The sequence below is a fragment of the Lontra canadensis genome, unplaced genomic scaffold (genome assembly GCF_010015895.1).
Source record: "Lontra canadensis isolate GAN:19392208 unplaced genomic scaffold, GSC_riverotter_1.0 scaffold87, whole genome shotgun sequence".
Classification (NCBI taxonomy): Eukaryota; Metazoa; Chordata; class Mammalia; order Carnivora; family Mustelidae; genus Lontra; species Lontra canadensis.
This window is the reverse complement of record NW_022631081.1, coordinates 7,658,816-7,681,809: the sequence shown is the minus strand read 5'-3', so window position 1 is coordinate 7,681,809 and position 22,994 is coordinate 7,658,816.

Here is a 22,994-nt window from a genome sequence, read left to right as displayed (position 1 = left end):
ATCACAGACTCTAACAATGGTATGTTTCAAGATTATCGGATATTTGAATTTGCTTCTGCCTTGTTCCTGTTTTCATTTCAGGGAAATAATGCACTTGAAACAAGCTTAAGGCTTGGTTCCCCAGAGAAGCCCATTGGTGAAACCCTGGTAATACTCTACGTGGGTTGCCCCCATTGGTTGATTTTATTGGGATATTATTGTCAGGGTCTCCATTAAGTTCACCAGACCCTGTGGCACATGTCTTGGCTTTTTATCTATATCTTAGTCATGATAATATGATGCTGTGAGGGACAACATGTCTTTTACCCCTGATTACTTCTGTGGGTACTCAATTATTATTGGATATAACTCTTATAAAAATTATAATGTATGGACATTTTTCTTATATTTTATATCTTTTCAGCGTAACAGTATGCCTGATAGCCATTTGTATGTCTTCACTGCAGAAGTATCTGTTAATATATTCTGCCCATTTTTTTTATATGATTGTCTGTTTTGTGTGTGTTGAGTTTGAGGAGTTCTTTATAGATCTTGGATATCAACCTTTTGTCTGTACTGTCATTTGCAAATACCTTCTCCCATTCCATGGGTTGCCTCTTTGCTTTGTTGACTGTTTCCTTTGCTGTTCAGAAGCTTTTGATTTTGATGAAGTCCCAAAAGTTCATCTTCGCTTTTGTTTCCTTTGCCTTTGGAGACATATCTTGAAAGACGTTGCTGTGGCTGATATCGAAGAGGTTACTGCCTATGTTCTCCTCTAGGACTCTGATGGATTCCTGTCTCACGTTGAGGTCTTTTATCCATTTTGAGTTTATCTTTGTGTATGGTGTAAGAGGATGGTCGAGTTTCATTCTTCTACATATAGCTGTCCAGTTTTCCCAGCACCATTTATTGAAGAGATTGTCTTTTATTCCACTGTATATTTTTTCCTGTTTTTTTGAAGATTATTTGCCCATAGCATTGAGAGTCCATATATGGGCTCTCTACTCTGTTGCACTGGTCTGTATGTCTCTTTTTATGCCAGTACCATGCTGTCTTGGTGATCACAGGTTTGTAGTAAAGCTTGAAATTCGTTAACCTGATGCCCCCAGTTTTATTTTTGTTTTTCAACATTTCCTTAGTGATTCTGGGTCTCTTCGGATTCCATACAAATTTTAGGATTATTTGCTCCAGCTCTTTGAAAAATACCAGTGGAATTTTGATCGGAATGGCATTAAAAGTATAGATTGCTCTAGGCAGAATAGACATTTTAACAATGTTTATTCTTCCGATCCAAGAGCCATCTTTTTGTGTCTTCTTCATTTTCTTTCATGAATGTTCTGTAGTTCCTCGAGTACAGATCCTTAACCTCTTTAGTTAGGTTTATTCCCAGGTATCTTATAGTTCTTGGTACGATAGTAAATGGAATCGATTCTCTAATTTCCTTTTCTGTATTTTCATTATTAGTATATAAGAAAGCCACTGATTTCTGTACATTGACTTTGTATCCTGACACATTGCTGAATTGCTGTATGAGTTCTAGTAGTTTGGGGGTGGAGTCTTTTGGGTTTTCCATATAAAGAATCATGTCATCTGTGAAGAGAGAGAGTTTGACTTCTTCATTGCCAATTGGGATACCTTTTATTTCTCTTTGTTGTCTGATTGCTATTGCTAGGACTTCTAATACTATGTTGAACAAGAGTGGTGAGAGAGGGCATCCTTGTCGTGTTCCTGATCTCAATGGGAAGGCTGCAAGCTTTTTTCCCATTGAGGATGATATTTGCTGTCAATCCTTCATAGACAGACTTTATAAAGCTCAGGAATGTTCCCTCTATCCTTATACTTTGAAGTGTTTTAATCAGGAACGGATTCTGGATTTTGACAAATGCTTGTTCTGCATCAATTGAGAGGACCGTGTAGTTCTTCTCTCTTCTCTTATTGATTTGTTCTATCACATTGATTTATTTGCGAATGTTGAACCATCCTTGTAGCCCAGGGATGAATCCCAAATGGTCATGGCGGATAATCTTTTGAATGTGCTGTTGGATCCTGTTTGCTAGGATCTTGTTGAGAATCTTAGCATCCATATTCATCAGTGATATTGGTCTGAAATTCTCCTTTTTGGTATGGTCTTTTCCACGATTGGGGATCAGGATAATGTTGGCTTCATAGAAAGAGTCTGGAAGTTTTCCTTCTGCTTCAATTTATTGAAACAGCTTCAGGAGAATAGGTGTTATTTCTTCTTTGAAAGTTTGGTAGAATTCCACAGGGAATCCATCAGGTCCTGGGCTCTTGTTTTTTGGGAGGTTTTGATCACTACTTCAATCTCGTTACTAGATATCAGCCTATTCAGGTTGTCAATTTCTTCCTGGTTCAATGTTGGGAGTTTATAGTTTTCCAGGAATGCATCCATTTCATCTAGATTGCTCATCTTATTGGCATATAACTGTTGATAAAAACTTCTGATGATTGTTTCTACATCCTTGGTGTTAGTTGTGACCTCTCCCTTTTCATTCATAATTTTATGAATTTGGGCTTTCTCTCTTTTCTTTTGGATTAGTGTGGCCAATGGTTTATCAATCTTATTGATTCTTTCAAAAAACCAGCTTCTAGTTTCATTGATATGTTCTACTGTATCTCTGGTTTCTACCTCATTGATCTCTGCTCTAATCTTGATTATTTCCCTTTATATGTGTGGAGTTGGTTTGATTTGTTGTTGATTCTCCAGTTATTTAAGATGTAGAGACAGCTGGTGTATTCTGGATTTTTCAATTTTTTTTTTTTTTTGAGGGAGGCTTGGATGGCTAAGTATTTCCCCCTTAGGACCGCCTTTGCTGTATCCCATAGGTTTTGGACCAGAGTGTCTTCATTCTCATTGGTTTCCATGAATTGTTTCAGTTCTTCTTTGATTTCCTGGTTGATCCAAGCATTCTTAAGCAAGGTGGTCTTTAGCTTCCAGGTGTTTGAGTTCCTTCCAAACTTTTCCTTGTGATTGAGCTCCAGTTTCCAAGCATTGTGATCTGAGAATATGCAGGGAATAATCTCAGTCTTTTGGTATCGGTTGAGTCCTGATTTGTGACCCAGTAAGTGGTCTATTCTGGAGAAGGTTCCATGTGCACTTGAGAAGAATGAGTATTCTGTTCTTTTAGGGTGGAATGTTCTATATATATCTTTGAGGTCCATCTGGTCCAATATGTCATTCAATGCTCTTGTTTCTTTATTGATTTTCTGCTTCAATGATCTGTCTATTTCTGAGAGAGGCATGTTATGATCATCTACTATTAATGTATTCATGTCAATATGACTCTTTATCTTGATTAACAGTTTTCTTATGTAATTGGCTGCTCCCATATTCGGGACATAGATATTTACAATCGTGAGATCATTTTGGTGGATAGTCCCTTTAAGAATTATGTAGTGTCCTTATGTTTCTCTGACTAGAGTCTTTAGCTTAAAATCTAATGTATCTGATATAAGATTCGCTACCCCGGCCTTCTTTTGAGGCCCATTGGCATGAAAGATGCTTCTCCATCCCTTCACTTTCAGTCTGGGTGTATCATTAGGTTCAAAATGGGTCTCCTGTAGACAACATATAGATGGGTCCTGTTATTTTATCCAATATGCAACTCTGTTTCATTTTATGGGTGCATTTAGGCCATTCACATTGAGAGTGGTTATTGATAGATACGTTTTTATTGACATCGTGTTACCTTTGAAGTCTTTCTTACTGTAGATTGTCTCTATATTTCTGTTCAATGCTATTCTTAAGATTTTTCCTCTTTTATAGAACCCCCCTTAATATTTCCTGCAGTGTTGGCTTGGTGGTTGCATAGTCTTTTAAGACTTGCCGGTCTTGGAAACTCTTTATCTCTCCATCCATTTTGAATGTCATTCTTGCTGGATAAAGTATTCTTGGCTGCATGTTCTTCTCATTTAGTCCCCTGAATATATCTTGTCAGCCCTTTCTGGCTTGCCAGGTCTCTGTGGACAGGTCTGACTTATTCTGATGGGCTCTCCTTTGTAAATAAGGAGCTTCTTTGCCCTAGCAGCTTTCAAGAGATTGTATCTACAATTATGATTCCTCAATTTGACTATCAGGTGACTTGATGTTTTTTTGGAATCTATAATCTTGGGTGGAGACCGTTCAGCCTCTAGTACATGAACGCTGGTTCCATTAGTGAGCCTTGGAATATTTTCGTGGAGAACTTGTTCCACTATATCTTCTAGACTTCTTTCTTTCTCCTCCCCTTCAGGGATTCCAATAAACCTCACGTTGGAACATTTCAAGGCATCATTTATTTACCTGATTCTGTTTTCATGGCTTCTAAGCTGTTTGTTCCAAGCTTCCTCTTGATCCTTTCTCTCTATCTGTTTGTCCTCCAGATCACTAATTCTATCTTCTGTCTCGGTTACCCTAGCTTTTAGAGAATTTAGATTAGATTGCAACTCACTGAGAGCATTTTGAACCTATCCCTGGTAGATTTCAGCTCTTGCCTAACATTGTAAACATCATCCCTGGTCGCTTTCAGTTCTGCCCTAATCAATTCCGTTTGGTCTTCCATGGCTTTCTCCAACCTAGCTATTGCCTGGATAATTGTTAGCCTGAATTCTCTTTCTTACATATTGTCTATGTTGATAGTCATTAGCTCTGTTGCAGAAGGCTCACCTCTGTATTTTTCTTCTTTTGGGCATTCTTTCTCCTAGTCATTTTGGTGTGAGTTGACTGAGTGGATGTAGCTGGATGTATCGACCATGGTGTAGTCAAGGTGAACCCTGGAACGCTTCTGAGCAATCAGGGTTCCCCACCCAAACGAGAGAATAAAGAAAAGCAAAGAATAAAAAGGAGAGAGAGAGATTGAAAGACAGGGAAAAAAGGGAAGATAAAAGAGAAGGTTCACCCCAAATGGGCCCCAACATAAGATTTATGAAGTATACATGCAAAAACAGAGAAACAATAGACTTATAAATGTATACGATAAGCTAGCCTGAAACACAGTAATTCTTCCTGAGCTTTCAGTCTGGAGACCAGACTACAACCTTACATCTAGCTGGTTTTTTTAGGCTGCTGGCCCACTCTTCAGATTTTGGACTTGCCAGTATCCAAAAATGCATTAGCCAACTTCTTTCTTACCTTCCCCCCACTCTGCATGATTTTATTTATTTATCTGTCAGAGAGAGAGATGAGACGGAGAGAGAGAGAAATGGAAAGGACAACAAGCAGGCAGAGTGACAAACAGAATGAGGCTTCCAGCCAAGCACAGAGCCCAAGATGGGACTTGATCCTAGGACCCTGGGATCATGACATGAACCAGAGGCAGAGGTTTAACCAACTGAACCACCCAGGCATCCTGACAATTTCTTGAAATAAACAAATCTCTGTCTCTCTGTCAATAAAAAATGTATATGATAAGAGATAAAGAAAAAATATATATGCTAATAAAGGAAGAACCTCATCAAAAAGAACCCCAAGTATAAGATTTATATACTATCAGGACAAACACAAAGATACAGAAACACTGGCGGAAGAAAAAGATGGGAGAGTGGTTATAAATTCTGTGTGGGCGAGGAAGGTTGTTTTGATTCTTCCTGGATGTATCTTGATATCTTTGTTAAAGGACTCAACTTTCCTAAGATAAAAGGGAATAAAAATTGGTAGACCTATAGGGGTATCATAGATTGGGGAAAGGGGATTACCTTGAAGTTTAACTCTATATTAATATTAGAAAATAAAAATTAAAAGTTATAAACTAGACTAAACTAAACTAAAATTTAGGAAAAAAATAAAAAAAAAAGAAATGCAAAAGTAAAACACAATTGTAGGTATCAAAAAGTTCAGGTTAGAAGGTTATTATGGAATTTGATGCACTGGACATCTCACTGTGATGGTAAAGAGCTTAAAAAATTATATAAAAACAAAATGAACCAGAACAGTTGGAACGAGTTAAAAATAAAAGTTGTCCTATGAAGTAGTGGTGGTTGTTCTCTCTCTCTCTTTTTTTTTTCTTTTTCTTTCCTGGTTGGTTTTCTGGGGGAGGGGCCTGCCACGTGGGTTTTCAGACAATGATGTTCCCTGAGTTAAGTCCTCCCACCCCCCTCAGGGTGTGGGCTTTGAGGAAACCGTTTTTTTTTTTTTTCACAAGAATTTTAATTAATTTTTTTTTCAGCGTAACAGTATTCATTGTTTTTGCACCACACCCAGTGCTCCAAGCAATACGTGCCCTCTCTAATAACCACCACCTGGTTCACCCAACCCCCCACCCCCGCCCCTTCAAAACCCTCAGATTGTTTTTCAGAGTCCATAGTCTCTCAGGGTTCACCTCACCTTCCAATTTCCCTCAACTCCCTTCTCCTCTCCATCTCCTCTTGTCCCCATGCTATTTGTTATGCTCCACAAATAAGTGAAACCATATGATAAGTGACTCTCTCTGCTTGACTTATTTCACTCAGCATAATCTCTTCCAGTCCCACCCATGTTGCTACAAAAGTTGGGTATTCATCCTTTCTGATGGAGGCATAATACTCCATAGTGTATATGGACCATATTTTCCTTATCCATTCGTCTGTTGAAGGGCATCTTGGTTCTTTCCACAGTTTGTTGACCGTGGCCATTGCTGCTATAAACATTGGGGTACAGATGGCCCTTCTTTTCACTACATCTGTATCTTTGGGGTAAATACCCAGTAGTGCAATTGCAGGGTCATATGGAAGCTCTATCTTCAATTTCTTGAGGAATCTCCACACCGTTCTCCAAAGTGGCTGCACCAACTTGCATTCCCACCAACAGTGTAAGAGGGTGCCCCTTTCTCCACATCCCCTCCAACACATGTTGTTTCCTGTCTTGCTAATTTTGGCCATCCTAACTGGTGTAAGGTGGTATCTCAATGTGGTTTTAGTTTGAATCTCCCTGATGGCTAGTGATGATGAACATTTTTTCATGTGTCTGATAGCCATTTGTATGTCTTCATTGGAGAAGTGTCTGTTCATATCTTCTGCCCATCTTTTGATATGATTGTTTTGTGTGTGTTGAGTTTGAGGAGTTCTTTATAGATCCTGCATATCAACCTTTTGTCTGTACTGTCATTGGCAAATAACTTCTCCCATTCCGTGGGTTGCCTCTTTGTTGTGTTGACTGTTTCCTTTGCCATACAGAAGCTTTTGATCTTGATGAAGTCCCAAAAGTTCATTTTCGTTTTTGTTTCCTTTGCCTTTGGAGACATATCTTGAAAGAAGTTGCTGTGGCTGATATCGAAGAGCTTACTGCCTATATTTTCCTCTAAGGTTTTGATGGATTCCTATCTCACGTTGAGGTCTTTTTTCCGTTTTGAGTTCATCTTTGTGTACAGTGTACGAGAATGGTCGAGTTTCATTCTTCTACATATAGCTGTCCAGTTTTCCCAGCACCATTTATTGAAGAGCCTATCATTTTTCCACTGTATAATTTTTCCTGTTTTGTCGAAGATTATTTGCCCATAGCATTGAGGGTCCATATCTGGGCTCTCTACTCTGTTCCACTGTTCTATGTGTCTGTTTTTATGCCAGTACCATGCTGTCTTGGTGATCACAGCTTTGTAGTAAATCTTGAAACCAGCTACAGAACACTCATGAATGAATTTGAAGAAGACACAAAAAGATGAAGACAATTCCATGCTCTTGGATCGGAAGAATAAACATTGTTAAAATGTCTATACTGCCTAGAGCAATCTATACTTTTAATGCCATTCTGACAAAAATTGCACCGGTATTTTTCAAAGAGCTGGAGCAAATAATCCAAAAATTTGTATAGAACCAGAAGAGACCCCGAATCGTTAAGGAAATCTTGAAAAACAAAAAGGAAACCGTTTTTTTTTTTTTTTTCAGACTTTTGTTCTCTGGAGGTTTTTATGTTTCTTCACTTTTTTTTTTTTCTTTCGCCTTGACCACTTTTGATGGATTTTGTAGGTTTGGACGAAAGCAAACTGCACCCTGACCTCCCTCTCAGAGAGAAGACTCAGCCTGGCCCCTGTGGGCGCTGCAGAGCCCATATAAATTCCCCCTTGCCCTCTGGCAGAGCAGGTTCTGAGTCACGGTCCCTGGGGATGCAGGATCTTCTGCTTGTACCCAAAACCATGGCAGTTCCAGACTGCCAGAGAGGTTCCAAGCAGCGATTGCACACTGAGATTTTCCTGCTGGCCTGGGCTGGGAGTGCCTGGTCTTTCTGGGTCTAAGAGCGCCAGGCTTGCGCGCACCTCTCTCAGCGGAGGCTGTGTGTCATGCAGGCGTCTCAGGCTCTGGTGGCAGGGTGCAGGTCTGAGAGCACCAGGCTGGGCCTTCACGCACATCTCTCAGGGAAGGATTTGGGGCACGTGCGTGTCTCAGGCTCTGAAACAATGGCGCGGGTCTAAGATTGCCGGGTTGAGCCTTCGCGCACCTCTCTCAGGAGAGGGTGAGGGGCGCACGCATCTCAGGCTCTGTAGCATGGATGGGCGTTCTGACATCTGGTGAGGCTCCCAGCCCCTCACAAGAGCCGGACCCCATGCGTTCTCAGGTGTGCTGGCGGCTCAGAGACCAAGACTTGGTTTCTCCGCCACACTCTCTCTGGCTCAGTGCCAGGGGAGACTGTCCTGGGTCCGGGGACATAAGCCCCTGTCACTAGCGACCCCGTTTCCCACAGTTCCCGCCCCTTGCTAGCCTTTGCTCTTTCTGAGTGCTTTCAACCAGTCTCCAAGTTAATGCTGGTCCTCAGATGCAGGGCACTCTCATATTAGGGGTATTACTTTCCAATCAGTCACCTCTGGTGGCTCCCTCCCCGTTTTGTTTATCTTCCAATATCAGTCCGATGTTCCCACTCCACATTACCTTCCCCCTGGCGTCTTCTGCCCCTGTAGAGATCCAGATGTGTATAATTCTTATTTCAGGCTGATTTCATGGGTGCTCGGAGTTCTTTGGCAGGTAATCAGCTCACTTTAGGGTACAGGTTGAAAGGGTGCCTCCTCCTCCTTCCCCACCATCTTGTCTACCCCCATACCTGGCTTTTCTTACCCCCTTTCCATGAAACTATTACCATTGGTAAACCAACTGTCATCTGGATTTTCATAGGGGCATCTTAAACCTGGTAAACTGAATAACCTCTGAAAAGTCATTCTTCATAGACATATAATGGTAATGTCAATGCATAAGGATAGCTGGATTTAAAGTTTGACAGGTTCCAAGTGTTCATTCGGGCATATCTCTAAGCATAAAATGATACTTGATAAGTCAGCCTTCTATCATCTATTGGTTGCCTTTGGTCTTTGAGACATTCTGGACCTGATGTGAAGTCATTACAGTCAGGGATTGTCCTGAAGTGAACTCTGAGGTTCCTTTTACCAGGAGGGCAGGTGTATGCTCAGGTAAAACCTTTGTTTGCAATTGTTTCTCAATAGTGGTGGCTTCTAGGATCAGTATGACTATGAGAGGTAAAACTGTTAGGAACCCTATTTGAGGTCCAGCCTTAATATCCTAATGACAAGGAATCACTGGTAAGTGGGAGAAAACTTGTCAAGAGACAAGGGAATCCCCAACTACCTCATCCAATCCATCTCAAAAGAAATTGGGGTCATCCATTATCTTCATAAGCCCATAGTTAACCCTGTGGAGTGGGGTATGCTCAGGCTTTGAGGAAATGATTTTGTCATCCCAGCCACATAGAATTGGCCATGTGCTAACTGAATTATACAATTGTTGGGTGATCAATCCTATTTTCCAGTTGTTCAACTAATCCTGAGACCATGGGGTCCTGTTATTATCCCCACAGAGTAACAAGCCAGGAGATTGCATGAGCTGCTGTGGTAATTTTTCTGAATATGACCTCAAGTTGTCTAGCTTAGGTAAACAACAAGTTGTTAAAGACAACCTGAGTTAAAATTTAATGTCAGCAAAGGTGGGTTATGGAATCATACATTTGTCTTTAAAAGAACACCCATTTCCAAAGATAACCAAAATAGGAACTGATTTATTTGAAAAACAAGTCCAGTTCTAACTCGCTTGGCTGAATTATTTATATAGCTCAGCAAGAATAGTGATTGATCATACTGATCCTTTTGAATCTGCCATACTGGAACTTTTATAAGTAATCTCTAGGTTGAACTTCCAATTGTCTCTCCAGGTCAGAAGCTGAGGGAAGTTATTGCCAACAGACATGCCTGCAATACCTGTAGACTTGGGAAGATTACTCTGCCTGAGGTCCCCAATATATCCTGAGGTTCCTGCACCTGCCACAAGTGACATTCTTTATACATCTTGTGAGGCTGCTGGGAATCTGGAAGCAACGTGCCAGGCCAACTTCTCAAGGGGCTTGATGGCTCCAGTTTCATAATACCAACTTTAGTTCCTTAAAGCCATTTGGTCCTATCTGAGTCTATCCATGTCTCTCTGAAAGATGACATTCCACTCACAGCCCTGGTAAAAATAACCCATGTTTCCAATGATGTCCTGTTACTAGGAGAACAGATTCTGATTGAAGTCATGCAAATGGCTATGATTGCCATGGAAGTAAGAATACTTACTGAGACCTTTTGAGTTTGAGGGTTCAGGTAGAAAGAAAAGTTAGATGCTTTAACTTCCTTTTAAATAAACGTGTGATCACATTTCTGTAAGTCCTAGATATCTAGCATCCTAGACATTCAGGCCCAAGTTTTCCTCAAGTTGCAACATGGTGCTTGCAGCCGCAGTTACTCTACTGTGGTGCCTGCATGCTCCAGAGGTTGAGCTCAGATTTGGGATAGCCTCTCTTCCCTCAATCGATTGCTGCTGCAGAAATACACAGGCTGAAGTCGTTCTGTTTTACGGTGCCAGTGCCAGTGCCAGTGTTAGGCCCAGCACTGGTTACATTCTTGTGCATGGGAGTGACAGGCAATTCAGTGACTGTGCCATGGGGTAATACAGCTAGGGTGGCTGCTGTGCATCATTTAGATGCCAGGGTGGTCACAGGGCCCTGGCCAGCCTGCTTCTTCCTGTATCTCTCATGCTTTGCATTCTTGCTGGAAACTGGAAAGACAGAGCAATAGTAGCCCCTGCAGCGGATAGGGGAAAAGACTGGAAGCCACTTAACCCCATAGTCCAAGGTGGGCGCAATATCACAAGACAATGGACTATTGAAGGCCCAGAGCATTGCTTCCTCTTCAGAGTGCCAGTTATCAACAGTGACTGGACACCCACCTATCGGTGTGGTGGTTGATTCAAAGGACCCCCAGGGGTCCCAGTTATGTCTTCTGGTTGGGTGAAGTAGTCTTCTGTTTGGGGGGCCTGCAAAGTTCAAGTGCATAGAACAGTTCCTCCATGTATATTTTTCTCCTTTTTTCAGTGTGGATCCTTTTCAGGATGACTCTTCCTCTGGGCCAATATCAAACTGCAGATGGAATGCCAAGGTCCTCCTGGCTCCCTTTCTCTGAGGACCTCTGCAGAATCTGGTGCATCTGGGTCTTGGCACACTGTCATGCTGTGTATCTGTAGGTGACAGCGGGTGGAGTTGTATGAGATAGCAAGTGACATGTGGTCTGGGGCAGCTCTTACCTAAGGCCTGTGGGTTATTGTTGGAAGTGCCTTCTGAGGTCTTGAGATGGGGATTTTCTTGCAGGACCACTGTGTAGCATGAAGAATGTGAAGTTTCCCATGGGCCCCTGGGACTGAATGAGGACTACACTCCCAGTGTCACTAGGGCCCCTTCCATGAGTATCCTCTGTGACTGCTGGGTCTTCCTCATGCTTGACTGTCCCTTACCCAGCCTCTCTGAGAGTCCTCAACATGCCCTTCTCTGTAAAGGAACACATGAGTGTTGCAGGTGGTGTAGCAGAGACTATGTGCTCCTGACTCCCATGAGAAGTGATATTGCACAGTCCACTCACTGTGGGCAAGGCATGAGCAAGTGAGGAGCAGACAGGGCGGTCTTTCCCTGATCGTCTTGCTACAGATGGAGGATAATTGACAGAATATCAAGCTTGCATGGGGAAATGGTGGCATGAGGTGACCCACTACATTCAACATGGCTTCCTGGAGGCTCAGGGGACTTGAGGAGTTGGGTAGGTCCCAAGGGAGTGGCAGTCATACATGTATGAGCTTGATAATGGGACCTACTTGATAACAGGGATGCAGTGCTCAGTGTGGTGAGTTCTCCTGCTCACATGAGCCCAGGAGCTTGTCTTGTTCACTCATTTCCCAGATGCCTGAAGTAGGAGATTAGGCCATCCTACCAATATTTCATCTCAATTAGTGATGTTCTGGGAAGTAATCTGTTGGCTTGCAGGTTGAAAGCATAGGAGTGGGTCCTACAGAGTGAGGGGATCAACAGCCCTCAGAGCCCTTTTCCAGAAGAGCACATTGGATATGCTTCCTGGGGTCCAGTACCCTCCCTCCAAGTTTAGGAGCTGCTGGATAACAAAGCCCAACCACCACAGAGAGTTTTACCGATCAGGTTCGGGTTCCTCAGGGGATGTGCTCAGGGCATCCTAGTGCCTGCAGAAACTATGAACTTCCTCTCATCTCCTCTTTGTGTGAAAACATTAGGGCAGCCCCTCAGGTTTTGTGTGGTTTCCTGAGGTACCAACAAGTAAGTCGTGATAGAGAACATGTATGGATGCTTGCCTGCCCCTTTTTCTGACAAACCCAACCCATTCCTAAGTCCTCTTTTTCTGATTGTCAGATTGATTCCTTTTTCTTTTTGTTGTTGTTGTTGTTTGTTTGTTTGTTTTTCTCTCAAGTCCACTGAAGGGAAACCTCTTGAGAGCCAAAAGGAAGAACAGAAGTGAGCATGACCACAGTCTCCCAGGTAGGAAACAGCCAACTCAGGGCACCCTGAGGCCCTGAGGCCCAGCCTCCCTTTCTGAGACCCCTCAGACAGTGTGAGCTGAGAAACAACGTTGTGAAACAATGTCATTTGTTCCCGGAAGTGTTATAGAAGATGAATGGAAATGAGGGGACAGTAATGTGGCAATTTCCCCCAAATTTTAAGTGTATCCCTGAAAAATGCCCAGCGGTGTGGCCACTGAAACACAGGGTGCTTGCCATTGCTTCTGCTGAGCTTTGCAGGAAAAGTAATGGGGGGCCACATAGGGCCCTGGGAAGGCCTGAGGAAAGTTCACATGATTGGCATGACTGGGGTGTGGGGAGCATGGCCAGTGCTGTGTGCTGGAGAGGTGGGTTATGAAAGGAGCAGTGACTCCCTGGCCCTGCTTCCAAGACAGTGTCAACAGGGATGTGACAACAGGTGTGTGAAGCAGGCCCATTAACACCTTTACACAGTCCTCTAGAATCCGGGATCACCACAGAAGTTCTCCAGGGCAGCTGCATGTGGGGCTTTTTCCTCTGGAAGCACATTCACAGGTCAGACTTGGGTGGGATGTGAAGGTCGACAGAAGCCTATGTAGTGAACCCATAGGAAGTATGCTTTACCTTCTCCAGCTCTAGGCACCCTCTTGAAGGTGCAACAAATATGACAGAACCAGGAATGCTTGGTACAAGTCCTGGCTGTTATAAGGGAGTTTACTTGTCTTTCACCTCCTGGCTCACACTAGAACTTAGTATCCATTTCTCTTCCACAGGAGAGGTTTGCTGTGGTCCCCAAGTCACGTCCATTCTAGGCCAATGTCAAGAAAGTTCCAGAATCTTTCATGCACAATCCCACAGTGCCAGTGACCAGTGAAACCGAGGTTTGACAGTGGGCAGCAGCAAAGGGAGGGAAGTATCAATTTTATGAGAATGATCATTAAAATAGCCAACCAAAGAGTGGTAATTTCAAACACAGCATACATGAAGGGCCCGTGAACACCATTTCTGTTCTTTTCAGTCAGAAAATCTGAAATGAACAAATCAGACCTGTCACCAATGTGTCCCTTTCTTTTCTAATTTCTTATCCACCTTCTTCATCCTCCAGAGCAGCAGGGGCAACCCCATGTTCCCCAGAGCCATGCCCCACTGTTCCCTTCCTCTGTTCCATTCACTACCTGAAGAGAAGTCCTCCTCACTGCTGGAGTCCTGTATGATCACCACATGCAAATTTATAGTAACTAAAACAGGATCAATCCTATTACTAGAGAGACTGACTCACACATTCCTCCCACTTTACTTGAGATGGCTCTGGGCCTTGCAGCATCTGCCTAACCTTTCTGGTGTGTTGTCAGATGTTCACCGGGCTGGTGTAGTCAGAGCCCTTCAAGGAGATAGGGATCAGAGTTTCAGTCCTTCTAATGAGACCGAGATGCTATAGGAATCACTTCCATGTCACCTCTACATGCCCTTTATAGCTCTCCCCTCCTAAATGTCAGAATCTGAAATTCCAGCAGTTACAGGACACTTGACATGTGGCTACTGTGAGTGAGGAAGTGGAAGTTTTCCTTTCTTTTATGATATTAGTATAATTCATTTAGGTAATGAGTAACTGTGTAAAATGGATTGTAGACAGATTCCTTCCTGGATAGCACAATACTGGAAGCCAACGATGAGCTAGATACCATTCCTGCTCCCCTGCTCATTTCTCTGGCATTGATTGCTGGCCTGATAGAACCATTTATCTATGTAAGAAGTTCCTGTGCTCACACACACCTGTCAGACACTGCTGGAGGCCTTTGGACACCAAGAAAGTAAGGTGAACTTCCAGTTCCTAGAATAGATGGTGTACATATTCAATGCAACACAATGTGATTTTATAGAAACAGAAAAATTTCTAAAATATATATGGAACCACAAAAGAACACCAATAGCCAAAACATTCTTGAGTATGAAGAATCAGGTGGTGGCTCCATTGATGCAAGTTTCCAATACATTAGATCACTTCACTAAACACTGGGCACTGCTGGCATAGAAATAGGAAGGAACATGTTGGAGCAAAATAGAGACCCCCAAATAAATGCAACCATGATAGCATAATGATCCTTGACAAGACTACAGATTAGAAAAAAAAAAAAACATTCCCTTCTGAAACAACAAACAGAATGTAAAGACAACCTATATATTGGACACAATATTTGCAATCCTTATATCAGAAAAGTTGTTCATTTACAAAAGGAAAAAAAAAGGAACAACATTTAACCAAATTAGAGAATCAGGGAAAAGACCTAAATAGACTTTGCTGCAAAGGAAACAAATCACTGGCCAACAGACCTGTGAAAAGATGCTCAGCATAACATATTGTGCGGGCAATGTAAATCCAAAGGACTTCATCTATTAGGGTAGTTAGGACCCAAACTATAAATTCCAGCCCAAAACCCATGTTGGAAGGGTGCAGGAAATTTGAGACTTTATTTGCTACTAGTGGAATGCAGAATGGTGCCAACTACCCTGGGAAAGTGTTTTGAGTGTCCTCAAACAGTTGTGAAAGGAACTCCCAAAAATCCAGTACTCACATATCTGGGGAAACAACCAAAGGAATTTAAATTATTATATTAAAGATACATCTATAATCCCATCTTCTTTGAAGAATTATCCAGAATCCCCCGGGTGCAAAAAATAGCCCAGTGTTCAGTGACAGATGAATTTCAAGGAAAAATTGGTATATCCATCCAATGCAATCTTCTTTAGCTTTTAGAAGAGGAACCATACCTGTCACTGTGGACACATGAATGTCATCGAGGACATGACTGTAAGTGAAAGAAGCCACCCACCAAAAACCCCTACCATCTGATTGCATTTACAAGAGGGCTCTAAACTTATCAGAGTTATGGAAGCAGAGAGCATGGGGTGGCTTCCAGGAGTTTAGAGAAGAAGGAATGTGGTGTTGCTCTTCCATACTGGTGGATATTGAGCCATGCCAGATGGAAGAATCTAGAGACCTGATGCCAGACCAGATGCATAGAGTTGACAATAGTGCACCTTACACTCGGAAATTCATCAAGAGGGTAGATGCAATGTTACGTGCATTTATACCACAGTAGAAATCTACATAATCTTAAGTATGAAGCTGAAAGAACTGACAGGGTTTGGTGGGTGTGAGAGAGGGGAAAGGTCACCCAGGTAGATGGAGGAGAGGATGACTGAAATCTACTCTATCCAGGTGTTGAAGAAGACCCTAGCAAGGTGTCCATGTCCTTTCCCATCCCCATTCATGAAGAAGCTCAGTATTATTCTATGTGTGGGTGATGTGGGTTCAGGTAATACTGGTGCTACTGAAGTTGAAACTGTGCAGTCAGCCTCCAGCAATGGAAACCATTATGTACAGATTAAGGACTTCTAGGTCACCCTTCTTTCAATGGGACAGTTTTTGGAGCAAAGAAATGACACTTTGCAATCAAGCAGTTGGTGTGTTCTTGTGTCTTTGAGAAAAATAAGTGTATGAAAATAAAGTTCTATTAAAATACAACTTTCTCACAAATTTATGCTTCAAAGAAAGCTCAGAGTGTAAATTGACTCTGTTTCCATTTATAGTGACTTAAAATAACTACCTTGACTTGCAATTTGCAAAATCCTTCAGAATAAAACAAGCCTCTCTTTCACTCGCATATGGAGAGGGAAGTGTGTGGTGATTCTCCTGTCACACTGTTGAGATTTTTGTTTGTTTGTTTGTTTTCCCCACCTTGCAATGCACAAAGCATCCTTCCTTCTTCCTTCAAAGAGACCCATGTACCTCAGTAACAGGGACTGTGAAAAAACAAATTTGTATATTTGTGTAGCAATCCTCTTTTTAGTTAATGATGAGAGTTGTTTTCCCAGTGAATTGATGTGTATTTGCAAGTAATTAACACATATTTAAATTGTACATGTTGAAGAGTTTTCACATGCATATACATTCATGATGTGACTGTGATTAGAAATTTCATTGTGAAAGCTGACAGCATTAACTGCAATGTTAAAGGGAATGTACAACTACAGGAACACACCATTCACCAAACTAACACACACACAGATCCTGAGAATCACGGCACATGGATTCACATGTAGACACACCTATTGTCCCACACAGAAACCTACACTGCCTAAGGGCAAAACAGTAGCTTCCAGGGACAGGGTCATTAGGCCACACATCTTTACCCAGAAAATCCCTTTCTATTCCTATGATCCTTATGGTCATTCCAGCAAGACCTGGAATCATGGTGGCTTTCAACATTGAGCCTGCAATAAAGCTCTACACTTCCCACTTTCCACACTTTCCAATTCCCACTTTTGAACAACTGAGTGACTTTAGAATACATAATACTAACTGCTCTCACTTTCCAGCAGGTGCACCTGTGATTTCAGAGAGGAAACCATGAACATCAAATCATGTCTTGTCCTGTTTGCACAGTTCCGTTGTTGTTGTTGTTGTTTGTTTGTTTATTTGTTTGTTTTCTTTTCCTTTCTTTTCTTTTCTTTTTTTTTTTAATCTTGAAGATTGGATAAAAACAGTCACAAAAGTGACAGAGGCCAGCAAAACCCAAAGCAAGAGTAGAACAAACCTAGTCATGGACAAAGGCGTCAAATCTTCCTATAGGTGCATCTTTTGGGTCCATTTGACAAAATACTTGGCACAGAAGGATGGCTGTTACTCGTGAAAAACTCAGCACAATGCAGAGTTTAAGTAATCCTATTTTTTTTTCAGTGTCTTTGGAGTCATGTATCAGTTGGTAATAGACTCTCTGGACAGTCTCAGCATCAAGTAAACTGTACATGCTGAGATTTTAAATATGACTTCTATTAAAAGAGAAATAAAGCAATGCTGTATATCTCACATGAAGAAAGGCCAGCTTTCCACCTTGGGAATAGAGGGTCCTCTCCCTATATGCAGTACATGGAAAGTTCACCCATCAGGCCATCCAGGGAAGCTAGGTAGATATACACAGAAACTGTCAGGACACTGGTGGGGCTACTCAGGAATTGCTCAAGGAGTTTTGCTTGCTGTGAGCATGTGCACAAGTGTGTGGAGATGGGTAGTTAATTACTATGGACTGAGCTGCCGCTGGGTGAAGAAAAGTCAGGGGGAGGAGCAGGAAAGTAAAGAGAAACACTGCCTCTGAATTTTAGCTACAGGGAATTGAGTCAGGGTGAAATAGTAAATCTGAAAGAAAGTAAGCACTAAATTTCATGCTATGTTTTACTGACAGAGCCCTACGTATCCTATTGACTCTTTGAAGATCAGCAAAACTGCGACTGTGTTGTGGACATTTTCAAAACAATTTCTTTGTCAGGGTAAACATGTGCTCTTCCTACCTATATCCTATCTCTTCTATACGACTGCAATTTATTAAAAGAACACAGTGTTGCAGGGTTGCATTCAATCCTAGGAAAACTACCCGACAATTTTATATTTGTTCATGAATCATTTATCATGAGGAAGAGCAGAGATACAAGATTTCAACATACTGAAATCCTGCATTTCAAAGTAGCCATCATCAACAACGTACTTTTTCATTCCAGCCTTCCTTTGCTGTGCAATGTGTCTGTGTCCCTTGTATCAGTGTATACCAGCTAGTGGCAAGATTGTCACAGAGGGGAGCCCTGGCAAGAGCATGGACACTCTGTAATTTGGTTATGCAGGGGATTTGCAGTAAGTGTGGTAGGTACCAAGCTACAGAAGTTTTACTTTGAGTTCCCATTTGCCACTGATCCTTCAGGATGTGCTTTCAAGATACCATTTTTAAGGCTAATGATTATGTTATCATAGACTAAAATAGCTTCCTGATTCTTCTCTGCTTTACCATGCATGAGAAATATGCCCAACTATAGAGAGATGTTGGGCCCTTCATTTCTGCCATAACCCCACCTGAGGAAAGGGAATACTAAACAAACCTCCAGGTGTACCTGTAGTCAGGAAGAAATGTGGTGTCTTATGCAGTGTGCACAGTGGTGATGAGGTTTACCTTTGGAAATTTGACACTTGGATTGATGTACATAAGTGGGGAGTGTCTTCTGATGAAACACACACACCCAACACACCAACATGCAAAATCCCATCGCACTGACTCACAAATAAACAACCCCCAAACCTCATATACAACACCACACCACCTAAATGACCTACTTACTTCCAGGGACTGTAGAACACAGTCCTAGATTTTTTATAGGACAACTAGATTTTCTCACTCAATGCCAGCTTCCATTTCCAGGAGGAACCCCGGTGAAGGAAGCTTTGCAGATCAAAGCAGATGATCCCCAAACCAGTCAAAGTCCCCACCACAACGGATAATTACATGCCAACATTGCTGATGAATATAGGTGCTAAAACACTCAAGAAGATCCTAGCCAAAAGGATCCCACAGGCATTAAAGGATTATCCATTGCGAGTAGGTGGGATTTATCTGGGATGTAAGGGTGGTTCAACACTTGCAAATCAATCAATGTGATAGAGCACATTAATAATAAAAAAATACAAGAAACATATGACCCTCACAATTGATGCAGAAAAAGCATTTGACAAAATACAGAATTCTTTCTTCATTAAAACACTTCAGAGTGTAGGGATAAAAGGAACATTAATCAATTTCATAAAAACTATAAAAAGCCCACAGCCGATATCATTTTCAATGGAGGAACACTGAGAGCCTTTAAATTAAGATCAGGAACACAACAGGATGCCCACACTCACCACTATTGTTTAACATAGTACTAGAAGATCTAGCATCAGCAATCAGACAAGAAGAAATAAAAGGTATTCATACTGGAAAAGAAAGAGTCAATTTCTCTCTCTTCAGAGATGACATGATATGTAATGTGGAAAACGAAAAGACTCCACCTGGAAATTGCTAGAACTCATACAGAAATTCAGCAATGCAGCAGGATACAAAATCAATGCACAGAAATCTGTTGGATTTCTAAACACTAACAATGTGACTGAAGATAGGGAAATAAAGAAATCAATTCCATTTACAATTGAACCAAAACCCATAAGATACAAGGAATAAACATAACCAAGGAGGTAGAAACTATAAAATGTGTATGAAGGATATTAAAGAAGACACATGAAAATGGAAAAACATTCCATGCTCATGGATTGGAAGAATAAACAATGTTAAAATGTCTATGCTGCCCTGAGCAATGTATATTTTCAATGCCATCCCTATCAAAGTAGCATTGGCATTTTTCAAAGAGCTAGAACAAACAATCCTAATTTTTTTTTATAGAGCCAGAGAAGATTCTGAATCTTGAAGTAAATGTTGAAAAAGAAAAACAAAGCTGGGGCATCACCTTGCCTGATTTCAAGCTATATTATGAATCTGTGATCACCAAGACAGCATGGTACTGGCACAAAAACAGAAATATAGATCAATGGAACAGAATAGAGTGACCAGAAACAGACCTTCAGCTCTAGAGTCAGCTATTCATTGACAAGTCAGGATAAAATATCCAACAGTAAGGACAGTCTCTTCCAAAAATGGTGCTGGGAAAATTGGACAGCTATATACAGAAGTATGAAACTTGACCATTCTCTTACACCATATACAAAGATAAACTCAAAATGGCTGAAAGACCTCAATGTGAGACAGGAATCAAAATCATAGAGGAGAGCATAGGCAATAATCTCTTCAACAATGGCCTCAGAAACTTCTTTCATGATATGTCTCCAAAAGCAAGGGAAAGAAAAGCAAAAATGAACTTTTGGGATTTCATCAATATAAAACACTTCTTCACAGCAATGTAAGCTGTCAGCAAAACTAAGAGGCAACCCACTGATTGGGAGAAGATATTTTAAAAATAACACTAGAAGGCTGCCTGGGTGGCTCAGTGGGTTAAGCCTCTGCCTTCAGCTCAGGGCATGATCTCAGGGTCCTGGGATCAAGTCTCACATCAGGCTCTCTGCTAGGCAGGGAGCCTGCTTCCTTTCTCTCTCTCTCTCTCTCTCTCTGTCTCTCTATCTCTCTATTTGTGATCTCTCTCTGTCAAATAAATAAAATCTTTTTAAAAAATGACACTACAGACAACGGGCTGATATCAAAAATCTAAAAAGAACTTCTCAAACTCATACCCAAAAAACACATAATCAAATAAAAAAATGGGCAAAAGACATAAACAGACATTTCTCCAAAGAAGATATGCAAATGGATTACAGACACATGAAAAAATATTCAACATCATTAGCTATTAGTGAAACACAAATCAAAAGCACACTGAGATACCACATTACACCAGTTAGAATGGTCAAAATTAACAAGGCAGGGAAAACAAATATTGGAGAGGATGTGGAGAAATGGAGGCCCTCTTACGCTGTTGGTGAGAATGCAAGTTTGTGAAGCCACTTTGTAAAACAGTGTGGAGGTTCTTCAAAAAGTGAAAAATAAAGCTACCTTATGACCCCGCAATTTCACTACTGGGTATTTACCCAATGATACAGATGTAGTGAAAATAAGGGGAACATCCACCTCAATGTTTATAGCAGCAATGACCACAACAGCCAAACTGTAGAAGGAGCAGGGATGCCCTTCAACAGACAAATGGATAGAGAAGGTGTGGTTCGTATATACATTGGAATATTATTCAGCCAACAGAAAGGATGAATAATGCACCATTTGCATTGGCATGGATGGAACTGGAGGGGATTATGTTAAGTGATATAAGTCAAACAGAGAAAGATAATTATCATATGGTTTCACTCATATGTGGAACATAAGGCATAGCACTGAAGACCATAGGGAATGGGAGGGAAAACTGAAGGGGGAGAAATCACAGAAGGAGACAAATAATGAAAGATTATGGACTGTGGGAAATAATCTAAGGGTTTTAGAGGGGAGAGGAATGGGGGAATGTGGCAGCTGGGTGATGGGTATTGAAGAGGGCATATAAAGAGATGAGCTCTGGGTGTTATAGGCAGCTAATAAACCACTGAACACTATATCAAAAACTAACCATGGTGCATAAACAATGAATACTGTTACGCTGAAAATAAATAAAAAAAGAAATAGGTATTTCTTGAATGAATGTTATTATTCATTGTTTGAGTTGTTAATAAAATGTTTAAATAAATAAAAAAAACTAACCATGTACTATACAGTGGCTAAGTGAATATAGTAAAAATATAAATATATGGGCTTAATTTTTTTTTCAAGGAGAAACATTTTCTGTCAAAGAAGATGTTTGATCCTATACAGTTTGTAACTGAGGCTGTCCTGTGTTATCATCCTTTTTGTGTCCACTGTCAGTAATCTACTTTCACTGAGCATTCCTCCAACAAAGGAGACTGGTTGCCCCATCTCTAACATATATTGAGAGATTTTTATTGTACATTGATTGAAGAAGGAATCAAGGAAGGGACATTTCTATCTCAGAGAAAGAGAGGTGAGATCACCTTAGAGATAAGTGGGGTCCTTCTTCTGTCCTATAGCTGGGAAGGTTGTCAGACTGGCCTTCCACAGGACCTAGTAGAACATAGAGTAGCTGTCAGGACATTGGCTGCACTGCTCAGGAATGACTCGGGGGGTTCTTATGCTTGATGTTAACATGGGACCAGAGTGAATGGATGTAAAAGGTGACCAAGCAAGGCCTGACCTGCGCTGGGCCAACCTCCTTGATGTACATAGAAATACAGAGGATGTGAGCAGGATGGAAAAGGGAAATGGGCCTTTGCTTTCAAGCTGAGGGGATGTAATCAGTGGGATGTCACCAGCATCAATTTGGGGAACGCTCAAAGCACAATGTGTTTTGTGATGCAGTCCCCTGGTGCCTTCTGCCCACTGTGAAGTCATGCCATATTCCCAGTTCTTCAGCTGGTCACAGGACTTGTTCAGCTTTCATCCCTGCATCTTTGCTGTGACTATATCTGTCCTCTATTGCCTTGGTGTATTAGTTTTTTAGGTGATGGAATCTATGTAGTATTTATTCTTTTATTAATTAGTATGTGTATGCTCAGTGACACTATGTGCATTCATAATGGTTTGTGGTCAGCACCACCATCTACATCCAAAACATTCCTATTCTATTCCATGTAACCTCTGTACCCATGAAGAGATGATGGCACCTCCCCCTTCCTCCTTCTATCATATTTCTCACTTCCTGAGTCTATGAATTTCCCTACTCTAGTTTTCTCAAAGAGTGGGATCATGTAATATATGTCTATCTTTGTGTGCCTTCTTTCAGAAAGCGTATTAGTTTTTCAAGGTCCATCCATT